This window comes from Triturus cristatus, chromosome 8 (genome assembly GCF_964204655.1).
Source record: "Triturus cristatus chromosome 8, aTriCri1.1, whole genome shotgun sequence".
Taxonomy (NCBI): Eukaryota; Metazoa; Chordata; class Amphibia; order Caudata; family Salamandridae; genus Triturus; species Triturus cristatus.
In genome coordinates, this window is record NC_140591.1 from 506,112,663 (window position 1) to 506,140,106 (window position 27,444).

The window sequence follows — 27,444 nt, forward strand, 5'->3', positions numbered from 1 at the left end:
AACCCTAAAATTACCCTTGCCACCCAAAAACCTATACACACCTTAAACCCTAAAAATACCCTTATCTGTTAAATACCTACATTTGTATTGTAAAGGCATGCGTGGTAAAGGCATATTCATAGTAAAATCCTGTGTGGTAAAGGCATGAGTGGTAAAGATGCACGCATTGTAAAGCCTGTGTGGTAAACACATGTGGAGGTCAGCCGTCGTTCTAAAGGCTGTTTTCCATCACACACAACGTAAGCTTCACTCTTGTTGTGTATTTGACGTCACTCAGAACCCCTCTGTGAGAAACCTCCTCGTAATTCTTATCAACACGCTCCACACCTTCTTTTTTAGGTGGTTAATAATATGGTACCCTTTATGTGTTTTTTGTCTAGTTTCTTTCTCTCATATAGGAGACTTATTTATATTATTGGCCAATAGTCAGATCAATTGCTATTTACTGTCACTCTATTCTAAATGTTTTGGGTGACTTGGTGTATAACTTCATAATTACCCCTTTGAGCGTTGAAGTTCTACGTCATCCTGTTAAGAAACAGAATATTCCTCTGGCCAGACACAAAGCTGACATTCAATTTCTGAAGAAACTCATACTAATGGTGAAATCCTCTAGCCTGTTCTACATCTAACAACTAGATTTCTATGTTATCTCTTAACCAGCTAAAAGAAGAAAAATTGTGCTGCTATATATATGTATATATATATTTATACTGCAAAGGCTTTGTTATAAAAATAACTTGTTAGTTAAGCAGCGGGCTTCCAATGTCCAATAAAAAAGATAAATATTATTATATTATTCATAGAGCTACGAAATTATGAGCTAATTCCTTAAGTTAATTTGATTAAAAATACTTATGTAGTCTAAAGCTTTCTGCCACTGATAAAGCCTTGGTGAAATGGCACTTAATTCTCAACTTTATACTATAACTTTGAGAAAATTCAGGCTATTTTAGAAACATTTCTTTTTAGGATGTGATCAAGTGCGCTATGCAAAGTGCATTTCCCTCTGAGCTGGATGCCCTAGCTTTCTTTAACGGCATGCTACACTGCCCAGCAAAATCTTCAATATCTCTTTCAGGCAGTATCACCCTGAGAACTACACTCCTGGATTTCATGGATTGGTGGCAAATGGCAGAACAGCTCTTTAATCATGGGGTAACCGAGGAGTAATGCCCTCCCCCATTAAACTGTTGGAAACCAAGATGGTGATGGCCAATATACACATGCACCTGGGCAAACCTTGGAAGAGGTGAGAACATGCTGGTGATGTGAAAGAAGGAGCCGGAAGAGGGAGCGTAGATTATTTCAGCAATTGTGCCTGAACCAGCTGGCGTGAGACAAACTGCTGGTGTGAATTCCTGTTCAAGAGGTCAGCTGTGCTGAGTGACATCACCATCATGCCCTAGCGACTGTTTGTTAAGAAAGAAACTGCAAAGTCCTTGTAGTTAGAAATGGATTTATTGTTGAAGGGCAGGGAGGGACAAGTTCAGTAGTACGTGTGTCCTCCCTTCAACTGCCTAACAAGTGAATTACAGCTAGTCAAGCATTCCTGGTAACGTAGCAACATAACACCTCCCCCTTTCTAACAAGATTTTCTTTTTTTTAAAAACATTTTGGAACACAAAAGAAAAATTACAATTTCAATATGAAATGTGAATAATCTAAGTATTGTTAACAACATAGTCCTATAACCAAACAGGAACCATTAATAATCTAAGCATTGTTAATAATCAATGGATTGTTAACAACATAGTCCTCTAACCAAACAGGAACCTTCCTTTCCCTCACCAATTTGTGTTTGCCAACAGCAGTATCCACATCATTTTCCTTGGTATCATCAGACACCAAGTGCATATTCGCACCAGCTCGAACTTCTGAGATGGTAGACGCTGTTTCCTCCACAATGTTTCCAGTGGTCGTACAATCATTTTGTGATGAAATCACCTCCCCACCAGAACCCAATCCTGAAACACATTCATCCATCATCCAACCCTAAATTGTGTCACTCATTTGTTCATTATTCCTATTCAACTTCCTTCCTTCAGCTACCCTTTTGAAATTCCAAACGTTACCACTTCTAAGTCTCACAGCATTTTGTAATACTTCTGTGACTTCCTCTGCATTAAAAAAACAATACTCTCCTTTACCGATTAAACCTGTTTTTTTATTACGCACCCAATCACCCACTTCAATCTTAATGAGCCTTACACAATGTTTTGTATCATCCAATTGTTTAATTTTGTCATGAACTCATTTCAATCTACTTCTCACTTCTTCATTTGACCAAGATTAAACTACCGAAGGACATAACCATGAAGGATTAAATTTTGACCGTGGTGTTCGTCCACGCATTATAATAAAATGTGGTAACCCCGTGGCATCCCTCCAGGTGACCCGGTTAGTTCACACCACTCTACCGACTTGCGTAACCCAATCTTCACCACCATTCATAGCCAATTGTATGGTGCCTTTTAATACACGATTGACTCTTTCCACCATACCATTCCGCTGGGATTGTATAGGGAAGTGGCTCTGCGTTTAATACCTAGTTTTTCAAAATACATCCAAACTGAGAAAAATCCTAACTTTAAGACTTTCGGTATTCACAGAAGGCATTTAGGAGTCCTAAAGTTAGTTAGGAGTCTTACCTTTACTACTCCTAAACTGAGAAAAATCCTAACTTTAAGACTTTTGGTATTCACAGAAGGCATTTAGGAGTCCTAAAGTTAGGACTCCTAACTTCTGTGAATACCGAAATGAGTAAGTGCCTTCTATGAATACCAAAATGAGTAAGTGCCTTCTGTAAATATCAAAAAAGTAGTAAGTTTAGGATTTTGTCCTAAGTTAGTTCTGTGAATCAGGCCATGATTGAGCATAATGCACATTAAGGCTAGATTGATTAATATGCCTGTGCATTGTGCCCTGGAGATAATATCCTAAATCTTAGGAGATAGACTACAGTCAACATTTTTTTGCATGCACCACTTTGTGAAGTAAACATTGTGGCAAAACCTAGGTTAGGAAATCACATATTATTGCACTTAAAGTGTTCCAAATTTAATAACTTTGAGAAGCAACCATCGCTATTATTCGATTTTTAAGGCTGTCTACTGCTGTTTTACTCTATTGTGTACAATGATAGCCAGCAATGCTGAAGATTTAAAAGCAGATTTTGAAAAACACACTGCTATGGTAACTGGAGTGCCCAAACAATCTCACCTAGAAGCTGGCACTAGGAGGTTTATGAGAAGCCTCACATGCAACAAATAGAGTGTCATAAAGAAATCAGCAGGGCAAGGTGAGAGTGCAGTAACACCAGCTTTGAAATGGAAAAAATACTGTATTTATCTGTGAATGAAACCATTTCAAATCCCAGCAAATGTGGCTGCACTTGGCTTGGGGCATGTTTCAAAGGTTGCTGTATGAATGCCGGTGTGCGTCTGACACTGGGTTGCCTGCGCAAGCAGAACAGTAGGAATCTCTACCTCAATCAGCTTTTGCAGAGGAGGATGTCGTCACAACATGGCCACAGTAACTGCGAGACAGAGTGAAAGGTTTCAGGAAAATTGAAGAAAGCTGAAATTATATACCTGGTCCATTTAGGATGAACTTAGAAAGTGCATAAGATCGTACAGGGGGATCACTAAGCATAAAATGATAATACAGAACCAAAGTAGTAGTTTTGAATTGAGCTGTAGCTAAAGATACCCTAAATTGTGATGCAGTGATACCTCATTTAATTCACGTGAGCCTGCAATTCCAGTATAAATACTTGTCTCTAATTTCCTTACATCTCTAGTCGCCTACATAGCTGCTCAGCGGTAATAGCTTATTACAGTTCTGTTCTGACATAATGCCAGCTGCCAGAGACAGCAGCCAATGGAAATGACAGGACATGAAACATAAATAAACCTGCAATTTAAACAAAGAAAATCTGCCCTTTCCTTCGTCTGCTCTCTCTTTTTAAATCAACAGTGATCAGCTGAAATGAGGTACTTATGTTTAATTTTGCATGTGCCAGTTGATTTTATGGAAGATGGAATCTCTCTTCATGTTTCTGTCTGTTCTGTGCTACTGCATATTTCCAAATCTTACTTCTCCTGATCTGATCTAGTATCTTTTTGCAGCAAATATCTAACTGATTTATGATATGTTTAACTTTGCTCTACAGTCTCTGCTTATTCGTACCACATATTTGCAATCATCCTATCTCTTTCATGTGAAAGAGCAACACATCAAGGATTTAGGCAGTTTGCGGGAAGAGTGATGGTGTGGCCATGTATTATAAGGATTTAAGGGTATACATTTTTGCTTTTTCCTTTCCATATGGCTACGAAAAGACTTCAGTTATGGTCACCCGTTACTGCCTTTTTTGACAAATGTGCTTTGAAACATGTTTTACCACTCCCATCTCAGCAAGAAGTTCTTAAACCTCCATAATTTTTATTGCCGCTTCTCTATTTTCTTACAACTGTATGCTGTATCTCTCCTAATTTTATTCTGCTGTATTCTTGTTTTATATTCTTATTTATGAATTTATGCTGGATACTCCTATATTGTGATGTTTTCTGCTTGAAACTTTGTATCGTTTTTTGCCACCTCTTTTTCTTTCTCTTTAATAAATTTTTTGGAACTAAATAAGGATTTAAGGGTTCCCAGCCTTCGGCCTCATTCGCCTATCTGGTCATGGAACTCCTCTGTGTCTTGCAATATCCTCAATAGGCTGAGGAGTAAATGTGACTTTTCATTTTTTTCCTAAAATGTGATAGATGATGTGTAGTGATAGAATGGTTCTTAGCAGTTGAACACCCTGAACAAGCAGCTGATCAGCTTCAGTGGCTATCAGTTTCATGAAAATGTCAGCGCTAGATTGGTTTATGCTGTTGCGAGAGTTTAGTTTAATGACAGAGTACAATGCTTGTTTTATTGGATTGTGGAATGACACACAGATATTTCACCTATATTTATTACCTCATGTTTAATCAGTGGATCCGATGAGGGGAGGAGAAATGTGTATTCAATGACTTAGGCTAACAGCTAGCTGAAGTGTCTGAATTCTGCACTAGTTGCAAAACAAGGTGATCCTATTATAACCCACCCAGGCCTAGATAGTGAAATTGTGGGGAGAGAAGCAAGACCATAAATATGGTATGTCTTTTTTTGTGTCAAGGGATGAGCAGTGATTTATTACAATCCAAGAAGATGGAGTGTTGGTAGATGATATTAAATCCCAAACCCAAGAATTTGTTTAAATCCAAACTCTTAAGAATGGAACATCCTTAAACACTTTTTCATTGGTATTTTGGACTTAGAGGAACATTTATAGGACATCTGTCTTAGTCTTAGTAACATGGAGTCATGGAGTCAGAATTAGTTTGCAGAAATGTAATGCAAAGTAGAGTGCAGGAATTTGGTCATACATTACTCATTTTAGGCTCTTTTGGGTTGGGAATGAGAGCACATTCCATAATGCACCAGCTAGCTGCTCAGGCAGGTGCTCAGAGAAAGGAAGTCTCGACTGCGCCACCCCAGGTCAGAAGCAGCTCTGTATGTTGATGTGGTCTTCATACTATAGTGTAGGTTTGACTTGTAGAAAGATTCAGATCCATTTTATAGCTTATACTTCCACCCAAACTGCTCGAAAAGGCTCTGGAACAGAAAATATTGCTTGCTGTTGAAAGAGGTTGAAAGGAAAACGGGGAAATAACAATTACAACGTCAGAATTCCAAATTAAAACCATTTGATCTAGCATATTTACTGCACTGTTTTTGAGATCCTGGATAGGGGAAAGGCATGGTTCTTTTGCTCATCCAGAGTAAAGAGCAAACAGTACAGTGAACAGGAAGAGAGCTTTGGCACAATCAAAAGCAACACAAATGCAATGACTTTAATCATGCAAGTAGAAAAAGCGTGAAGCGCCCCCTATTTCTGGAAACCAAAAGAATTTCATGATGGCCATTCACATTGATATAGTAGACGTGAGTGGCATCATACAAATGCAGCTATGGGCCCCTTCAGAGAAATACATTTAGGGCCGGATGTATTAAATTGTCGTGCAATGCAGGAAGACAACTTGCTGCGCCGAGTGACACAGAAAGAGCAGGAATGCGCCATATCTACTAAGATAATGACATATTAGTGTTTTCTCCATGTGCAGGCACCCTTGCAGCAGATTGCAAGAGTGTCTGCATTACAGATAGTAATGTTTTTTTGCAGGAAGGCATCCCTTCCTGCACACAAAAACTATCTTTGGAGGCATTTTCCTCCTTCTACGTGTGCTGCAGAATGCAGCTCACGTAGAAAGAGGAAATCATGAGGAGAAATTAGGATAGTTCGCCTCGTTCAACCTCAGTTGGGAAGGCATACTATTTACATACAGTCCCAGGTTTACTACCCTTTGTACATCTGGGATTGTGTCAAAATCCGTGGGTGGATGCATAGAAAAGCCTGTGTCCACCCATGGAACACCTACCCAACTAGAAGTAACACAAGGCGCACAATTTGCACTACCTTGCATGATTCTGGATTTACTAAGCCATGCAGAACTATGAAAGGTGGCTCTGTGTGGCTTAGTAAATCTAATTTAAGCCTTTGCATCACCTTGAGCGAAGCAAGAGCAATGCAAGCGCTTAGTTAATCTGTCTCTACGTGTTACAGGTTATCTTAAAAATTGCATTTTTGCCTCCAGTTGCTTCATGGATATTCAACAACTTAAAATAGGATTTGAATACAAATTAACAAATTGTTTTAAATGCTTTGTACAGCTCTTTCACAGTCACAATATTCGAACAGATGAAACTGAATTATGCATATAAATATAGGTAAATTCAAAGCCAGTACTAACAATATATAGATAATCAAGCCAAGGATAAATAATGTATAGGCGATCAACCAATTATTTTACCTGCTCAGTTTGGTTGAAGAGGTAGGTTGCAGACCAGTGAAGTAAGATACCAGACTTTCCAATCTGCATGTACAAGATGCTGATGAGGGCATGATGGGCAACAATCTAGAAGGCTTTAGAGATGCATAATTGAAGGAGGATGCAGGAAACACAAGTGAATGTGGTAAGATGGTATCATTCATGATTGTGGTTTCATTGCTGCATTCATAGCTTTAGTGATAATTGTGTTCAAGGCAGTGTGAATAGATATGCTTCTGTAGCTGCATGGTCATTGCATTTTCTCTTATTTTTCTGATGAATAGTAGATGTTTACTGGATTGTTAATTGGCATGATCAGTAGTATAGTGGGTGTTTGATTTATTAGACAATGCCATTCCTGTTTGGAGAATATTTGGTGTTAGCACCATGGTTGGAACTTTGGGAGCTGGCCAGTCAGTCAGAATGCCTCTTTGTGGACTATTGCTATTGAATGAAGAATGCTTTGCTGCCAGCTCCTAAAGTTCTACTGGTGTGGTATTGGTCCGGAGAATGCTGTGGAAAGAGGAGCAACCTCTTATCTGAAAGATAGGTGAACAAAAATTGTCTCAATCCTCTAGGGGCACTCTCTCAGTCTTTCAGAAGTAAATGCTGGTTCACAGATGCCTGTATAGGCTTCTCTCCTTGTTTTTGTTGATAGAGAGGGCCAAAGAGCCAGAAATATACAAACACTTACTAGATTTTTTTACTTATGAGGGACAATTGGTTTTCTCTATTTCCAAAAGCAAAAGGACAGCCATCTATGAACTGAGGGCTGTTTCAGAAGATCTGAGGGAGCACTGTGGCACAATAAATATTTTTTACCTAACTTTTAGGTGAAAGATAGCTCCTGCTCCCACAGTGCTCCCTATGTGTTGTAGTGGGGAGTTAATAGCCTTATGTCACTTACCTGCAGGGCAATAACAGATAATAATTACTCCACCCTCTTTATGGGCCCTCCCAATTTTACAGAATGGTATTAGCAACCATTATTGCCCGTAGTTGCAGGAAATATTACCTAAATAATACTTGCTTGAGTGATGCCTTAAATATACTGAGAAGTGTTTCTTTGGAAGGTAATTTCAGGCTGGTTAAAATAAATTATGCAATCATCTTAGAGTATTGCCTTGAGAGCTGTTGAGATATTTGTGAAGTCTGCAAAAAGAACAATTGATGGATGGAAAGCTGAACAATGACAAACATTCACCCCCTAGTACAGAGAACTGGGCCTATATCCATCATTTTTTCCCACCATGCCATTCCAGTTTAAACAAAGCTCTGCCTAGGGAATAGTCACGTCCAAACAGTCAGGCTAGGTCCGCCCTGGACCAGAAACAAGCATCCTGGGATGGTTTTTGGGTATCACCCCTCATCAGCCAGGCTGGCTTGAATCCAGTGGCATGGTGAGCACGAAGGCCACGTTCTCACTCTAGGTGACAAATGGAAAAAGAAAAATTGATGGACAGAATGCTGAACAATGTCAAACATCCACCCCTAGTACTGAGATCTGGGCCTAAATCTACAATTACATGTTCTAAAAACACACATACACATCTTGCATAATTGGATGAGTATCAAGCAAGAGGAGTACTTAAAGCTGGGGAAGTGTTTTATAGTTTTGTCAATCCTTTCTATAAACTCTATGGAAAAAACACTGATGGCATGGTGCTGGAAAATGGCTCTCTCTCAAGGTTCACCCTGAGCTTCTTGCCTTCCTCCTCTTTTTCTGACCTTGTTTTTGCTGGCTTTAGCAATCTGAGCACTCTACCACTGCTAACCAGTTTTAAAGTGCATGTGCTTCTCCCCTGACCATGGGAACATAGGTGTATATACAAGTGGCATATTTACTTTACTGGCAAGTAGCTTGTAAATTGGTGTACCATATACCCAGGGCATGTAAATTAAATCTTACTAGTGTGCCTGCAGCACTGATTTTGCCACCCATACAAGTCACCTTTTAATCATGTCTCAGGCCTGCCACTGCATACACCTATGTGTGCCGTTTCACTGCCACTTCGTATTTTAAACCCTTTACCAAGCCTTAAACTCCCCTTTTATTATACATAAGTCACCCCTAAAATAGGGCCTACATAGCCCATAGGACAGGGTACTGTGTTTGTGTTTTGCATGTCCTAGTAGTCAAAAACACCTACATTCGTTTTTCACTACAGTGAGGACAGTGAGGACTACTCTTCTCATAGATTAACATTGGGAATTCCTTAATACACATTTAAGTTGTAACTCCTGATTAGGAAAGAGTGGTTCTGTCATGTATTATATCTTTGGTATGGTAATGATAACTCCTCTTTACTGGTAAAGTTTGATTTAACATTACTATTTTAGAAAGTGGACATTGCTCTGCTCTTACAGCTCTGTGTGAATGGCAGTCAATCTTCAATACCTGTCTTGGGTGGGTGACAACTGTACATTCCCTCTAGACAGCCACAAACACAGACATGATAAGTGTGTCTGAGTACTCACCTGCATTCTGATTGCTCTTCCTGGGCAGGACGGGACAAAGGGGCTGACACTTAGACCTGAATATGCAGTGGCCTGACACCACACAAAGGACTGCTTACCCCCTACTGATAGTCTGGAGCCAGGGCTGGGAAGAAAGGGCCTATGTGCACTACCGAGATCCTTCTTTGAAGTCACCCCCACTCAAAGGCACAATTGGGTATACTTTCTGGATCTCTAACCCCCCAAAATCATACACTTCTGGACCTACAACTGGACTTGGTCAGAAGAACTGCTGAGCTTCATCAAGCACTGACACTCTGCTGGACTGATCACCCGGAAGGCTTGCTTTTCTGCTGTGCTGCCCTGCTGCATGCTGCTCTTTGACCCTGCTGAGGAGAGCTGGACTCAGCCTTGAAATTCAAGTGATCTCCGAGTGTTCGGATATTCGTATTCAATGAATCACCACCAATGCATGGAGAAAATTGGCGCATCATCACCTGTGGGATTGACATCAATGCATCGTTTGATGCATCACTCGACTTTGTCCTGCATCTTGCTGTTGTGACAAGAATAAGGTAATTTGATCACAGGGGCATTTGGAGGTCCTGTTGCCAGCCTGCGCTCTATCATGATCAGCCTGAACAGTTACAGTCCAGGGCAACCAGATAACCCATATTTGTGCTTAGTGCTTCTAAGCACTAGGAGTCTTTTTATTCTTTTAAAATCATAACTTAAGTCCTACTTGTTGGATTTTTGCCATTTTTATTTCAATTTATTTATAAAAGTATTCTCTATTTTCTAAACCATTGTGAAGTTTTTTGTGGTGCTTTCATTGTATTACTGTGTGTGTGTGTTGCACAGCTACTTTACACATTGCCTTTTTAGATAAGCCTGACTGCTCTATGACAATCTACCAGAGTGTGAGCATTGGTTATCTTTTAGTGTGTGTCTTGCATACCCTCACTAGAGTTGTAGTCCCTACTTGGACAGGGTGCATACCTCTGCCAACTGGATACCCCATTTCCAACACATGGACTTTGGGTTTTCAGTTTGGAAATTAATAACTTACAATAAAATGCAGTAATAAATAGCTTTGTTCTTTTATGTGAGACTTTTGTTGTGATATATTTGAAATTTTTACTTTTGTCTTCAGTGACTAATATTTGATGTGCAGACAACAAATATTTCAGTTTGTTCTGGTCATTATTGATTTATGTTTGGGCTTTTTGGTTTCTGTTTTGTGGACTTAATGCTTGCTGTAGTTGATTATTAGATGTGCCATGACTTTAGAGGTTTCAGTTTTAGTGGGGTCTATTTGTCAACACTGACTTTTAAGCTGTTGTTCAGAGAATCCAGGAGAAAACTGACACTGGTTGTGGGGTGGGTAATTGTTGACTGTGGTCTTATCTCAGTGAGTACCTTATGAAATCTTTTAAGGAACAATACTGTTGTGTGGTTAGCTTTGGTTGGGTATGGCATCTAGATTGAGAATTCAATCCCTTAGTACTTTTTGTCAGTGTTTGATATTTAAGAGTAAGCATTGGGGAGTGGAAAAAAAGGTAACTTTTTTGCTCTTTGCAGCGGCGAACAACTGACCATACTTCTGCAAAGAGCAGCATAGAACAGCAAATTGTGCAACTTAGTGGCAGCCCTCATACACTATTTCTGGCACAGGTGGGCAGAGTGTCACTTCCAGAACCTCTTCCAGAACCCCTTTCAGAGGGCCAGGGGGTTAGCAGGAGCTACTGGGCCCACCTTGGGGTTGAAGCATTTTACATCTGATGTCCCGGTCCCGACTTGCCATGGGTCCTGAGCAACTGGACCAAGTACCCCATAAGCACTTGACTCTCCATAGTAGGGTGAGTTGATCATTCAAAAGGCTTCTCAGTGGGAGGTAGATACTGGGAGGGAACAAGGGTTCACAACCCAAAAACATGTTCAATATTAGCTATATATGATTGTCCATTTAAATATTTGCTTTTATGAAAAAAAAAGAATTGATATACAAACTCAAAGTAGAGTATGGCATACACAAACAATGCACACAGTCCCCTTAGTTTCAAGCTGTAGTGTTCAATAGTCAAGTTCCTCAGTCCCATTTCCCTCTCACTAATGGTAATTGTCCATTCAATATGGGCGGCATTCTGATTAAGCCCCACTAGTAGCCTGTGTCTCAGAAGTCCCACATTGACTCTTTCAAAAGTCAAAGGTGTTGCAGTGCACAAAGCGATATGTGGAAGAACAAGTTCCCACCCTGTGATCAGTCTTACCTGCTTCTGCAAGGGTTGCGCTTCCAGATTCCTTTCTAATGTTTCACTTTGGGACGTTACAAAGGGCTGTGGTAGCTGCTGTCAGTGAACAGTGCTCACAGCTCTGCAGGGGCAGCGGCTAGGTATTCACAGCACTTCTTTCAGTGAGACAATAAGTTCCACTAATCATTTTCACAGTTGGGGTGGACAATTGATTGGGTTCTGATCCTCAGCTGGGGCTCGGACATGCACAGGTCACCATGGTGTTCTCTTCTCTTGATGACAGGTGAATCAGGTAGCGTCTCTTGTTCTTCCCGGTGGCCCTTTCTGGCATACGGGGTCACCAACCTTACTCAACACATGGGTGACTGAAAGATGTGCATGGTAGTAATCTTGGCTGCACAGTGACCCCTTGTTGCAAACAGTATTATCAACTTCACTCCCACATACAGACCATGGGCCCATCAGCATGCCAATAATCTTCACGGTGGCTGGCAAATGAGGTTGCTGACTTCACTCCACGCATGTACTATGACAGTAATCTTCACTTTGTAAATGGGCTACGGTCCAGTTTGTGCAACCACGGCTAACTTCATAGAGGCCATTCTGGCATACAGGACCGCTAAATGGAGTCTATACAGAGGTGACAGACTGATTGGTTCAGCATCAATCTCTTCACATCTTGCTACAGGGATTCACTTTCCAGGATCCTCTGCTGGACCTCACTCTCTCCAAGCTCTTTCCTTTTCCTCACAGGGCACAATGGTCTTGGCAAGAAGGCAGGCACAGGTACTCCATGCTCCAAGAGCAGGTGGTCTTGGATTTCCCTAGGTGATGTTTCCTCACCAACCTGGGAGGCCTTATGCTCACCAACCTGGCAGGCGTTATCCTCCAGACCTGGTCAAAAGCAGGGCTGGGAATGATATTCCGCTCTGCTCATGGAGAATGTGGAGTTTTTCCCACTCCGCGTAGGGTATGGATTTCTGAAACACTCCGCTCCACTGCACTGAGCTGAGTTTTTTCCTTGCTCGCACTTGCCTGAGCACAGGCGAGGGAAATCTTACTCCAGACCACTTCCCGGCAAGATTTCTCAATGCAGGCAAACATGGATGGCTGCTACCATTCGCGTTGAGAAACCTTACGTTTGCGTTGAGGACGCTGCAACTCAAGTAGAACATCTACTCGAGTGGCATAAAGAAGAAGTTCCCTCTTGTGCTGCGCATGGTGCAGTTCCTGCTGATTTTCCAGTGACGAAAAAACACCTGGCACTAAAAATCTGCATAAAACGGCACAGCCTTAGGCACTTCACCACATGCAGAACCTTTGGTCACTTTGCAGAGATCTGCTATGCAGTACTCTGCGCACTCCGCCCAGGCTTAGGTAAACGCAGAAGTCTTACAGACTTTCCCGACCTTGCACAGCCTGTCTGGCTGCTTCACAGTTGACAGTTTTGGAGGCCTTGAGCTCCACTTCTTATAGTCAATTTCCAAAAATCAAACAGGAGTTAGGGTCTGAGACTTTGAAGTTTGTGTTGGGGGTCTGCTTCCTTTTGTAGTGCCCACTCCTCTGTCCTGGCCTTCTTCCATAAAGCAATCAGTCACAGCATGTGGCGACTCCAAATCTGATATGCTTATCTTATTAGCCCCATTTCCTTTCTGAGATGTGCCCAGTCCTCATTCCAATGACCTCTCTCTGAATCATTGAACACCCCTTTAAGTTTACTGAAGTCTCTGTCTCTCCTTCCTCCAGTGTGTGTTCTACTCAGCTCACAGGAGTGCAGCAATTACCAAATCTGACCTGGGTAATTCTCAACCCCTTCATGCTCCTCTACTCAACGCAAAGTCTTCATTGTAGTTTACCATTCACAGGTTCACATACACACAGATGCAATCACAAGCATGCTGCACATTGCTGCATATGAACTTGATGTAGGCCAAGGGTGAGTAAAGCACAAGGCTTTACGTGAGTATGCCTGTGTGCCTCACTCCAGTGACACAAGTAAAAAGCACTGTTCACTTCTACAAATCAACCCAGGACCATGACAAGCAAATCTAGGAGAAATATGTGCCTATACCACTGCAGGTTATCTTCATCACCATTTTTAAATATTATGGTTATGATGGATGATTGCTAGGACGGGAGCGGGCCGGCCCTCACTGCAGCATTCAGGACCAAGATCAAGAGTGGAACCCAGAGATCTGGATAGTTAATATATAAATCAGGTGGGATACTGTCCGGTCCTGGGGCTTAATGTTGAGTTAGGCCCATTATGCCCTCTATTCTCATCCATCTGGGGGGAGGATGTAGCCTTATGGCTAGAGCAGTCGACCTCGAAGCTGGGGAACCGGGTTCATGTCTCAGCAATGACACTCAACATACTGTGATTCTGGGCAAATCACTTAATCTACCCGTGCCTAACAAAAATGAATGTGTCCGTCTGTATTGAAACTGGTGCTCATGTAAAGCGCTCTGATACCCGATTTCTCGGATCTAGTTCTCACTTTATAAAACTCTACAAAAAAAATCCAAGGTAAAGACCAAGCTAGATTTCTCCAGCACATCACCCCTGCCTCTGTCTGAACTAACAAACCTATGTGATTATAAGTTCCCTTAAAATGAATTACCAAGTCCCTTGGAGTAATGTGATGAAATAAGGTAGGCACGGTCTCTCGGTCAAAGCAGGGCTGATTTAAAATAGGAGAGCAGTAAGAGCAGAGAAAAGTCCACTTTCTAAAAGAGCATTTCTAAAGCAGTAATGTGAAATCTAACTTCACCAGTAAAGAGGATTTATCATTATCATTCCAAAGATATGAAACATGATGCAGCGACTCCTTTCTAATCAGGAATTACAGCTTAATAGCTGATTGATGAATCCCCAGTGCTATCCAGTGAGAGGAGCAGGCCTCACAGTAGTGAAAAATGAATATGAGTGTTTGTCACTACCACAACATGAAAACTTAAATGTACACATCCTACCTTTTAGTTACGCAGCACCCTGCTCTTAGGGCTAACTTTGGCCTACATTAGGGGTGACTTACATGCCATAAAATGGGAGTTTAAGGATTGGCAAGTGCTTTTAAATGCAATGTTGAAGTAGCAGTAAACTGCACACATTTGGCCTGGGACAGGTTGGAAAGGCTACATGTGGGTGGCACAACCAGTGCTGCAGACCCACTAGCGGAATTTAGATTACAGGCCCTGGGTGTATGGTATACCACTTTACAAGGGACATACCGGTAAACTAAATATGTCAATTGGGTATACCCCAATGTTACCATGTTTAGGGGAGAAGCACATGCACTTTAGCACTGATCAGCTGTGATAAAGTGCTCAGAGTCCTAAGAACAAAAAAAAGATATAGCACTAAGAGAAGGCAAGCAGGAAATTTTTGGGGGGAAGACCAGCCAATAACAGGTCCAACACGCAGGTTTAAGGAAAAGTTTAAATGAGTACAATTTGACACTAGCCTAGGGTCCAGTACCTTGAAGTCAGCATTTAGTAGTCAAGACTCACTCCAGCAGAGGGCAGCAGCAGGATCCAGGATAGGACCAATTGCAACTGGTCAGCTGGGCAGTTGTAGGAAATAACTTTTGCAGTTTGGTGTGTCTTTCTTGCTCGAACAGGAGGTCAGCTTTATAACCTGTAGGCTCTGATTCTTTGTCTTGGGTACAAGAGGGAGAGCAAATCAAGTCTTCTAGGCTCTTCTCAGGTCACAGGTAGTAGATCCAGTCCCCTTATTTTCTTTCCCAGGTCCAGAAGGTGTTCTGAGTAGGATACTGTGGGTGTCACTTTTATGCCTGGCACCAGCCTGTGGTTTGCGGTGATCCTGGCTCCTTCTTCATCAATGGAGTAAAAGTTCCCAACCTACCCACTTTTACAGAATTTCCTCCATTTTCCTCTCTACCTAACAATAAAGTGGTAGAACCTTTCATCTCTTGTGCAGAGCTCCTGTATCCACCCCACATGTGTGGCCATGGAAATGAGAAACCCCACCTCTGTTTTCACTTTAAACTATTTCTGGGAACAGCCCCTCTCCCGCTGAGATTGGTGTCTACCTTACTGAGAGGACAAAAGGAAGGTGCAGGACCAGATTTGCTACATCTGCCTATGACAGGTTAGGTCTCTTTAAAGTTAGAAGTTAATCAATTTCTTGGGGCCAGCCCACAGGTTACCCCATCAAGTGAAAACAACACTTCCCCATTCCCAAAGCCTTTTGTCCCTGCCTGCTATGGGTACAAGTTCAAACCTCATCAATGGGGTGTGGGTGTTATTCAGCTGCTAGTTGAAATTGGAGCTCCTGCAAAAGGGCTTATAGGGGCTTTAGGCAGAAAAAGGTAGCTTTCTAAAAGTAACTTTTCAAAAAAACGTTTTACAAATCTGACTTTAGCAGTGAATTGGGCTTGTAATAAATATTTCAAAAAGTCCAATAATTAATTTTATAGATGTTTCTTAGCTGACAATAGCATTATTGAATTCAATATTATATCTCAATGCTTCTCTGTGGAACACCCAATCCTGCTACAGTGAAAATAGCTTTTGGGGTCTCTACACCAGGTAGGTGACCTGATCTTTTCTCTCCTTGATCTTATAAGGCCCTGCCCATTGGTCCTGTAAGGTTCTGGGCTAAATGGTTTCCACCACCCATACTTTTTGGCCAGGTAGGTTTTCTACCAGAGTGGCCTTCTAAATATAACATTGCTTCCTCTTCTCCAGGCTAGCCTCTAGATTGTCAGTGGCTTCCTTTATGAAGCATTTTATCTGAGGGATAACATGTAACTTACTACATCTTATGGTATTTTCTGTGGAGTTTTTTCTCACTCCTCCTTGAAAATGCTAAGAGGTCCTCTCATAGGGTGTCCTACCAGAAGGTCAAAGGGACTGAAACCCACTGCCATCTGTGTAACATCCCTGTGTGCAAATAGCAGACATGGTGACAGTATGTCCCACTTGTGACTCAAGGGCTCTGGCAGACCATAAAGATACATTCCAGTCAATTTGCTTAGGAATGGTATGGTGCGAAGAACTTGTAGGTTATCCTATGGGCATTCTGTATGGCTTTCATATAGGCAAACATGATGTTGGTGGCAACCCACACAGGGAAAAGTCCCTGTTCTTAGAGGTATTGCATCAGGATACCTTGTTGCATGGTCCATCATACAAGGAGCCTGTTGTCTAAGACTGTTTTCGGTCCAGCGACTCAACAATATCAACACCTACCCTTTCAGAGGGTGCTCCCACCATGGGGAGAGGTTGCAGGGGAGCCTTACTGTTTAGTTTTGAGTTACCACTGGCCTGACAGGTAACACAGAATCTACATAACTCATCAAATTTAGTTCTCATCTAGGGCATATAAAAGTGATATTTGGCCTGCCCTATATGTTCAGGGAGATATTGTGAGCCCCCCCCCCCCCAGTAGGAAAGCCCGATAGCACTGGGGTGACCACCAACACTCTGGCTGACACAGGTTCAGAGACATTAGGCACAATTGAGGAGACCATTCTCCCAGTGAATGTTGGGGGAAGAATTTTAATTATGCCGGAATAATTAGACTTATTTTACCAATTCCACGTTACTCTTTGATTTGATGTGTTATTAGAGATAATTACCCCCCCTTGTGTCATTAAAAGTAATTCGGGAGAAAAAATCCCATTGAGAGAACAGCCACACTATTTGTATTCTGGTGCATTCAGCTGCTGTTTCTTAACGCAAACTGCCCCACACGTCCATTTTGAATGTGAAGGGGCATTTTTCTATCAGAACATAGTGCTAAATCCAATCCAATCCAATCCAAAACACTTTATTGCGATTGTTTAAAATCATAAAAGTACAATATAAAACAGTTCATTTAGAAGACATATTCCATTTGATACACTAACCCATCTTAAAAAAACAGGATGTCATAGTAATTAAGCAGTAAGCAAACCCCTTTTAGAACCAATAGGTCAGTCAGTGTTGTTGCTGTATTAGTTTCCTACGGATTGACCACATCGCGAACAAAAACTTAGAAGCTGCAGCCACAACAACTGGATTTAAATCGCTTCGCATGATCCTAAAAAAATCAAGATAACTCCTAATACCCAAGTTTAAACATAATTGTATGATCCATTTTTTCCGGATACCGACATATGCGGGGCAGAAAAGCACAACATGGATCGTAGTTTCCAGTTCAGATGAACAACCAGGACAAATATGCTGGGAACCGCCCGCCCATCGATCAGTAAAGGAATAAAGAGGGAGGGTTCCATATCTGAACTGTAAGTACAGCTTCTTTGCTAAAATGGGTTGGATTGCATCAAGGTCAGGTACAAAGGCGTAGTAAGATTTAACATCAAGGAAAGCGTCTGTCAGACTAGATGGTCTGACTGAGCTATAAGCTTTCATTAGAAAGTAATCTTTAAAGGTTAAGGCAAGAGTTTTTTTGGAAATGCCTAGAGTAGAAGTCTCTGGATTAACCCAGAGATGGGCAAGGCCAATATGAATTAATGTCTGCCTTACATACTGTAGCCATGGAATCTTATCGGCCCCAAGTGTACCCAAGATTACTTTCAATTCGTCTCTGTAACATGCTAGCTCTGGTGTACTCCAGAGCCTTTTCCAGTACATCACCGGTCTAGTGGCAATGGCCTCTAGGATGGGACGGATGTTAAGATCTAACCTCAATGGCATAAGCGGCGTGTTAGTTGGAAGGGATAGGAGTTTCCTGATAAAATTGTTTTAGGTGGTAGCCAAATCATTTGCACGGGTGCTAAATGCCGGGAATAAGTTGGGAGAAAATCCTACTCCAAGAGACATTTAGCAAGTGCTCGCTGCTGCTTGCTAAATGGAATTGCACTAGTTACACTCGCCCCTAGTGATCACCAGAGGTGTTGCAGGTTTTCTGGACTGTAGCCTTTCACTTTAAGCCCTTAAAATTGAGTACTCCTTTTGCACATTCTAGAACACTGCCTGCTATAGTACTCCTGCAACTTGCCACCGGACCAGCTCAAACAGTTCTTCTAGGGCAACAGTGTCTTCCTCTGCAGGTTCTGGAGCTTCACCCTCTGGCCTAGCCTCCTCCTAGACCCCCTAGACCTTGGGACTTTATGGGGTGGGTATCTCACCCTTCCTGCACCTTCTCTTTCTATCACCTGTCACCTGTGCCACTGTTTTAGGATTGAGATATTTCTGACTCTTCGGGCAGGCTGCCATGGACCATGTGGCCACAAGAATTCAGTCAGGCAATCCCAACATATCCAGATGGAACCTGATGTCCAGTTCCTTCCAGATAGTGTGCTATAGTTCATCCTCCAGACAATCTGCAGTGGTGGCTTGACTCACAGCCCCTGTCAGAGAACATGAGACCCCAACCCACTCCAGGGGAACAAAATCCACAGAGTAGTGGGTGGGTCAACTGGTGCATATGGTGGACTACATTAGGGATAACCTGCTCTGAGGACACCAGATGACACCTAACTGTAACTGGCTCTTGTGTCTCTTAGAGCCTCCACCCTCTGCCCTTGATGGTAAGCCATTGCCAGAAATTCTGTGGTTATCAGCCATGTGAGCTTTAGGAACCATCTCTCTATCACCCAGGGACACTAAAGTAACCTCTACACTGCATCTCCTTTCTTTTTCCCTGACTGGTAACAGTCATAGTAAGGGGATGGCAGGACTACAAATAATTTCCTAAATTAGCTAATGATACCCATTTTATGTCATTCAAATCCCATAAAATGTTCTTCATTATCAATCCCTGTTGTTTCATTTATTTACTCTGAGAGCCATGGAGGGTATCTTCAAACCACATTTTTCAAAGATCTAACTTGGTGACCAACTGAAGTCATCTAGGGGTGTCCCTCATGCCTCAGTATCTTCCTTTTATGCTTTATCCACTACCTTTCAGATGGTCACCTCCATGTCCATATCTGTAACTCTGTACAGTTGACTATGTGGTTCAGTACTTTTGTCCAGTTCCATCGATAAGGTCAGTGTGTCTCTGAGAGGCATGCTCCTTTGACCTAATGAGAGAATTATTTTTATCTCACTTGTTTCCTGGAGTAAGATTTGCTCCTGGATCTCTGTTGCTGCTCTTTCAGTATAGTGTACTCTGACTGGGGATATGTCCCTAGCCAGTTCATTTGTTCCCATGGAGGACATTTATTTCTTCCATCCAGGCCCATGGTTGTTCAGGTGCTTCCAAAAATTCTCCTTCTGAAAAATGACTTTTTGTATAGGTGTCTAATTAAGCATATATTTGAAGACCATTGCCTAGAGCTTTTGATATATATGTCTGAGTGACTTATTTTGTTTGTAAAACAAGGTTGGTAGAATCATAGAAAATCAAAGATTTTAAGGGAGGTAAAGGATACTCTGGCATTTTCTCTAATTATCATGAGTCCCAAATCTCTGTTTTTGTAGTTCAGGAAACAGCCAATGAGTGGACACAATGGGGCTTCAGGTTGGGATTTGGCACACCACTCTTTCAGAAAAATTCATCAACCACAGGTTCTTAGGACGAGCATGAAACTCATCTTTACTGGCCTGTGGGATCAGTTTGTATTTGATGATTGTTATGGCAGTAGTGCCTTTGCATACTTGTCTACTTTGCCCTATCTATGATCAGCCCAGATTTTGTCTTTGGCCATTGTTACTGTTGCATGCCGCGCTATCACTTCTGTGCCACTACAAGTTTTATGGAGTGCTGGGGACTGCGTCAACCGCAGGCTGCGGTTTCTTGACCTTCTAGTCCATCTATGTAATGTGCTCCCCTTATAGCATAAAACTGCATGCATCATTCAAGGCTACAGTCAAGGCTATGTGCCCAAGTGGATGAAGAAACTATTGGTACAATCTACATTTGTAGTTTGATTGTCCTAAGCTCCATGTCAGAATTAGAGCCCGTTGAATAGGCAGATGTTCAGGTTACAGGTGGTTTGACCAAGAAGCTAGCTCATTCAGTGATGCTTGCTCTAGGCCCCACTACTGTGGCTGAGATGAATACTGTTGGTGTAGCAGGGGAATTGTCTGGGCTGTGTCCCACTAATATACGTGATTTGGGATCTTAAGAAAACATGATGGTTTGCAGTTCTTAGAGCTGTAGCTGGAGTGTTCTCAATGAACACACCTAGCACACTCCTAGCACTGGTGGGTGCTGGTGAAGGAGAACCCCATATAATGAAGCACGCCACCTAGTGTGGGTTAGGAGTTAGCAATTCTGTGGTACATTTGTAAAAAAAACATAGGTGCCGGGCTCGGCTCTCGTCAGGAGGCAGCTCACACCAGCCCATTTCTCCTGGTAGCACCACCTAAAACAGAACCAACTACTAACCATGAAATTGGGGAGAGAATGTGGAGTAATGGCCAGAGCTACAGACTTCAAAGTTGAGGAACCAGGTTTGAGACTCTTTGTCGGCTCCACATACTATGATTCTGGACAAAACGCGTAATCCCCCCGTAAATGAATGTGTCCTTAACTGGTGCTCATGAAAAGCACAGGTGTGGATGATTAAGTATCACTACTGAGCACCGGAAACCATCAGCTCACATTAAGCACTGGTTTGCATCTTTTTTAAATATTGAAAAATATGTGTCTGTATAGGTGAAATTATGATACTTCTCCCATTAAAAAAAATATTGTTTCATCACCCAGAAGAGCCTATCGTTCCATTACATTTTTGTGCTGTAAAGAGGGTGCTACCATTGGAAGAGTTATTATCAGATTAGTTACTGTAGCAGCACGTTCATGGGTGCTGTGGCTTTTCAAACTATCAAATCGTATTCGAGTGTTACGTAACAATAATAAAAGCAAATATACACCTAAAAATTAAAGATATGCAAATACCCTCAAAAAAATGATCATACTTAGGCCAATCTCCTACTGTATTATCGAAGATCATATAAAAAATGTATCTAATCTCTCCAATAAAATACGGGCCATTGTACTTTACATCATTAAAAACATTAAGCTTTTACGATGCAGATGGGCATACGTAAAACAAAAATGTATCTTGGAAACACCTCATCGGAGAAAAGCAACTGCAAAAATCAAGGCAGATCTGGATTTATCAAAGCCCATCTTCCTTAAAATCAGGAATAGAAAATTTGAGAATATATACCATACAATTCCCAAAAGAATATGAAATAAAGGAGGGTCTGCGGAGAGGTTTCATCTCACGGGCAGTTCTATATAGATGCCTGTTGGACTTGGCCCTTTTCGAAGGGTCATCCCTGAACTTTTTGCCTTCCTCCTCTATTTTTTCTGACCTGTTGTTGGCTGTTTTATGTCTCTGGGCACTTTACCACTGCTGATCAGTGCTAAAGTGCATATGCTCTCCATTGTAAATTGATGTATGGATTAGTGACTCCATGATTGGCTGATTAGTACAGTGCACCAGTGGTGCCCAGGGCTGGTAATCTATATGCTGCTGGTGGGCTTGCAGCACTGGTTGTGCCACCCACAGAAGCAGCCTGTAAAAGTGTGTCTAAGGCTTGCCATTGCAGAGCCTGTGTTCAGTCTGGTACTGCCATGCTGACTGGGCAAGTGCACCCACTTGCCAGTCCCTAATCCTTCCCTTTTCTCCATATCAGACACCCCTATGGTAGGCAAAAGGGCAGGGTGCATTGTAAGTATAAGGTAGGACATGCCCTGGTGTGTGTGGCATGTCCTAATAGTGAATTACAGCCATTTTCGTTTTTCACTATTGCAAGGCTAACTGTTCCCCATAGGCCAGAATGGGCAGTGTGACTATTACATCTTATAATCCTAACTGACTCAGGGAACATGGTAGAAATTCGAGTTTAGTATGCCTGAACTCAGAATGGTAAAACATATATTTTAGTGAAGTTGGTTTTTAATTTTCTGTGTTTGAAAATACCACTTTTAGAAAGTAGGTATTTTCTTGTCTAACCATCCAAACCTGCCTCCGCTAGGCTGTGTATTCCTTGTCTGGAGTTTGAGTGACAGAGGTTGGGGAATTCCCAGAGACAGGGTGAGTCAGCACAGGGCTGAATAGGGAGATCTCCATGTAGATGGGTGGTAGGAGTTGCACCTGGGACCTGAATAGGGCTGTGCTTTCCCTCCACAATGCTGGCTCCACCTCCTGTGGTGCGTCTGATGACTCTGCCCTGCACTGTGAAAGGAAAGAAGGAGTCGTGTCAACAAAGTGCTCCAGGACTGACCGGAACTGTTTTGGACTAGCCAAAGGCCTCTCTGCCTTCAGAGAACAAAGAGAAACTGTGTATAAAAAGGGGACCCTGACCCCAGAACTTTAGATCACTTTGGGAAACAAGAAGAAACCTTTGCTGAGGAGTGGAACCAGAAGAGACTGAGGAGAGACTTTCCCTAAGCTTGAGGGATTGGCCTGGAGTGGTTGCCTGAGTGCCAAAGAAAGGAGAAAGGTCTTTGTGTGCACTTTATTCAACTTGTGAAGGATCTCCAAGGGCTTGGAAAAGAGCTTGCCTCCTGCTGAAGTCTCAGGGACAACAGACTTCACCAGCTCCCCAAGAGTTCTTTGGAAGTGCCTGCTGTTTTGCGAGGCTTTCCGAGAGACTGCGTGTCGCAAGGAGCTGGAAGTGCGACTCACGAACAAGAAGAGTGTCGCCGAACTGCCGCTGCCGCTTCAGAACACGAAGCGCCTCGCACCGCCGGAGAAGAGGATCGACGTCGCAGCAGACGCCGCCGCATCACCGGGAAGCATGTGGCAGAAGAATCATTGAGTCATCGCAGGTCCACCGAAGCACCTCGCATCGCCTGGGGAGAGGATCGACGTCGCAGCAGATGCCGCCGCATCACTGGGAAGCGTGTCGCAGGGCCTGTCACGGCTCATCGCTGGAGAAGAGGATCGACGGCACAGACGACGCTGCCGTATCTCTGGAGAGCGTGTCGCAGGGCCTGTCGCGGCTCACCACCGGAGAAGAAGAACAATGTAGCAGCAGACGCCGCCGCATCACCGGGAAGAGTGTCGCAGGGCCTGTCATGGCTCGCATCGTTGTGGAAGCAACTCGCAGCACCAGGGGAGAGGATCGATGTCACAGCAGACGCCGCCGCATCACTGGGAAGCGTGTCGCAGGGCCTGTCGCAGCTCGCATCGTGTGGAAGCATCTCGCATCGCCGGAGAAGAGGATCGACATCGCAGCAGACGTCACTGCATCACCGGGAAGCGTGTCGCATCAAGATGAAAGTGCCATCTATGTTTCTTTGCACCAGATCTTCAACGCATCATCGTTCTTGCAACATTTTCTTTGTTTTGCGTTACGCATCTTAAGGTACATTGAACTCTGAGTGTCGCCTTTACCATCTTAAGAGAACTAAGCTAATTCAACCATTTTAAGTACAGTATTGTAGATTTTTGTCATTTATGGTCTGGTGTTAAATTTATATAAAGAATACTTACTTTTGATATAAAACTGGTGTGGTGTTCATCTGTAGTGTTGTCACTTGATTACTGTATGTGTTCACAAATGCTTTACACACTGTCTCTGAGATAAGCCTGTCTGCTCATGCCAAGCTACCAAGGGGGTGAGCAGGGGTTATTTTAGGAGTGTACCCCTTACCCTGACTAGACACAAGGGCCCCTACTTGGACAAAGGTACCTACCTAGGCCAACTAGAGACCACCAAATCTAACAATGCTGTATCCTATTGCCCCAAGGGAAAACAGCCTTGCCATCTTATTCTTCCAAAACGAAACCTCCTGAGGACCTTGGATTCCCCAGAGTGTATGATGAGAACTAGGTATGGTTCTGGACCTAGAGTGGTTTGAGCCACAACATACTCTTTAATGGACGGCTTTTCAAGTTCCACCTAATTTCTCCCATTATTCCTTGTTTCCAAGAAAATACTCTTAATCCCATGTTGATCACCTAATGTTATTGCAGACAGATTAGAAAATACTGAAAGACTACTCAATGTATTGGTACATAACTTCATAAAAGAATTCCATGGGATCTTCAGACCATAGCCACGTGCTATACAATCTTGTATAATAGATTTATTTAAAGAGGAATGCTTGTTGCACCAAATGCAAGACCACAATGGCCAAGGGTCTAATTTTATTTGGTCTGTCACATAACCAAGACCAAGCTCTTCATGTACTGCGTAGTGAGAGCTATTTGAGGGTGCCCACAAAAAGGCGCGTTCAGACTAGATTTTCTACACCCTGTAAACTGCTCACATAGTTACAGTACCCCATTCCTGCACTACATGCCAAATCGCGGACACATTTTCTATTATAGATTTCCTTAAGAGATGGGAATGCTTTATTTCCATTAGTTACAGCCAAAGTAAACTAATAAAACGCTTATTTAGCAAATTGTTGTTTCCTTAAAGATAAGTGGGAAGCCCACAAACTGACAGAATCAAAAGTCCCCCTAGGTAAGGGAACTGATAAAGCCTCTCTATGGGGTTTCTCTTTATTGAAAAACCCTGCATCCTCAAGTTTTTGAAACACTGGTCATTATGCATGTTTTAGACAGATGAATTCTAAGATTCAAGTGGTCAATAAAAAAGACATATGCATTCATATATTTTCGTCCGCTGGAGGTTCAGGATAAGAGCACAGCATCATTCTAATATAATTAAACGGGTAAGGGCTTTTTCTTAACAAGTGGCATTTCCTACCCTGAGCCAAACATCAATATCGTTGATGTATAACAAACACAGAGGTGCCGATCACGATCCGGTAAAAACCGGGTACGAACCGTCGGACGGAGCATATTCTCGAAAAAATATACAAACATGGAATTACGGTTCGCACGGAAATCCCATTTCCGTACGAATCGTACAAAACCCCGACCGACGAAAATAAACATACAAATGTGATCCGGAAAAGCGCCGACGTGACGTCGGGACGCACACAGCCTACCATTCACGAACAAGGAATTACGATTCGCACCGACGTCATCCCGCACGGTGAATATTTTCCGGCAGCCAAAAACTGCCGGGAAATCAGGACGACGCGAACAAGGAGTACCTGCATGCGACGGACAGATATGGACCCGAACCTACGTGTCATCCCGGCCCTCGTAGCAGTCGACCTCCTCTACAGGTTACGACGCAGATGCCGCAGAAGGTCAGAACAACAAAGGGAGGGTGGAAGGGGGGGGGCAGGACCAGGGGCAGGCCACCAAACCCCCACCAAAGTCACACAGCACACATGCCCTGGACATACCTGACCCCCAGGCCCTGGTCGCTACGAGGGGGTGGGGGCGTGTCCAGCAAAGCCAGCGTCCGCCACAACGGAAGTGCTTGACGACGCGAACCGGCAACACAACAATACAGGTACGTCCCGTACCCACGCCTTAAGAGCGTGGGTACGAGTCGTACCACGCCCACACCTACGTCATCACAACAATGGCGGGACGGCTGTACCCACGTGGCAAAGGCCTGGGTACGGCCCGCACAAGCATCACATAGCGTGGGGACGGATATGTATGGACCGTACCCCCACCCCCGTATGCATGGAGCGTACCCCCAACCCCAACAGTGTAAGTACGACCTGTACCCTCACCCGCGTACGTATGGAGTGTACCCCCACCCCAACAGTGTAAGTACGACCCGTACCCTCACCCACGTACGTATGGAGCGTACCCCCACCCCAACAGTGTAAGTACGACCCGTACCCTCACCCGCGTACGTATGGAGCGTACCCCCACCCCAACAGTGTAAGTACGACCCGTACCCTCACCCGCGTACGTATGGAGCGTACCCCCACCCCAACAGTGTAAGTACGACCCGTACCCTCACCTGCGTACGTATGGAGCGTACCCCCACCCCAACAGTGTAAGTACGACCCGTACCCTCACCCGCGTACGTATGGAGCGTACCCCCACCCCAACAGTGTAAGTACGACCCGTACCCTCACCCGCGTACGTATGGAGCGTACCCCCACCCCAACCGTGTATGTACGGACCGTACCCCCACCTCGTATGCATGTAGCGAACCCACACCTGTGTATGTTCTAAGCGTACATATCCTGAAATAGGAGGGGTGGGTGCAGAGTCCTCCCAGCAGTGCCCAGTCACAAGAGTGGTGTGTGCAGAGTCCTCCCAGCAGTGCCCAGACACAGGAGGGGTGGGTGCAGAGTCCTCCCAGCAGTGCCCAGACACAGGAGGGGTGGGTGCAGAGTCCTCACAGCAGTGCCCAGACGCAGGAGGGGTGGGTGCAGAGTCCTCCCAGCAGTGCCCAGACGCAGGAGGGGTGGGTGTAGAGTCCTCCCAGCAGTGCCCAGTCAGGAGAGTGGTGTGTGCAGAGTCCTCCCAGCAGTGCCCAGACACAAGAGTGGTGTGTGCAGAGTCCTCCCAGCAGTGCCCAGACACAGGAGGGGTGGGTGCAGAGTCCTCCCAGCAGTGCCCAGACACAAGAGGGGTGTGTGCAGAGTCCTCCCAGCAGTGCCCAGTCACGAGAGTGGTGGGTGCAGAGTCCTCCCAGCAGTGCCCAGACAAAAGAGTGGTGTGTGCAGAGTCCTCCCAGCAGTGCCCAGACACAGGAGGGGTGGGTGCAGAGTCCTCCCAGCAGTGCCCAGACACAAGAGTGGTGTGCAGAGTCCTCCCAGCAGTGCCCAGACACAGGAGGGGTGGGTGCAGAGTCCTCCCAGCAGTGCCCAGACGCAGGAGGGGTGGGTGTAGAGTCCTCCCAGCAGTGCCCAGTCACGAGAGTGGTGTGTGCAGAGTCCTCCCAGCAGTGCCCAGACACAAGAGTGGTGTGTGCAGAGTCCTCCCAGCAGTGCCCAGACACAGGAGGGGTGGGTGCAGAGTCCTCCCAGCAGTGCCCAGACACAAGAGTGGTGTGTGCAGAGTCCTCCCAGCAGTGCCCAGTCACAAGAGTGGTGGGTGCAA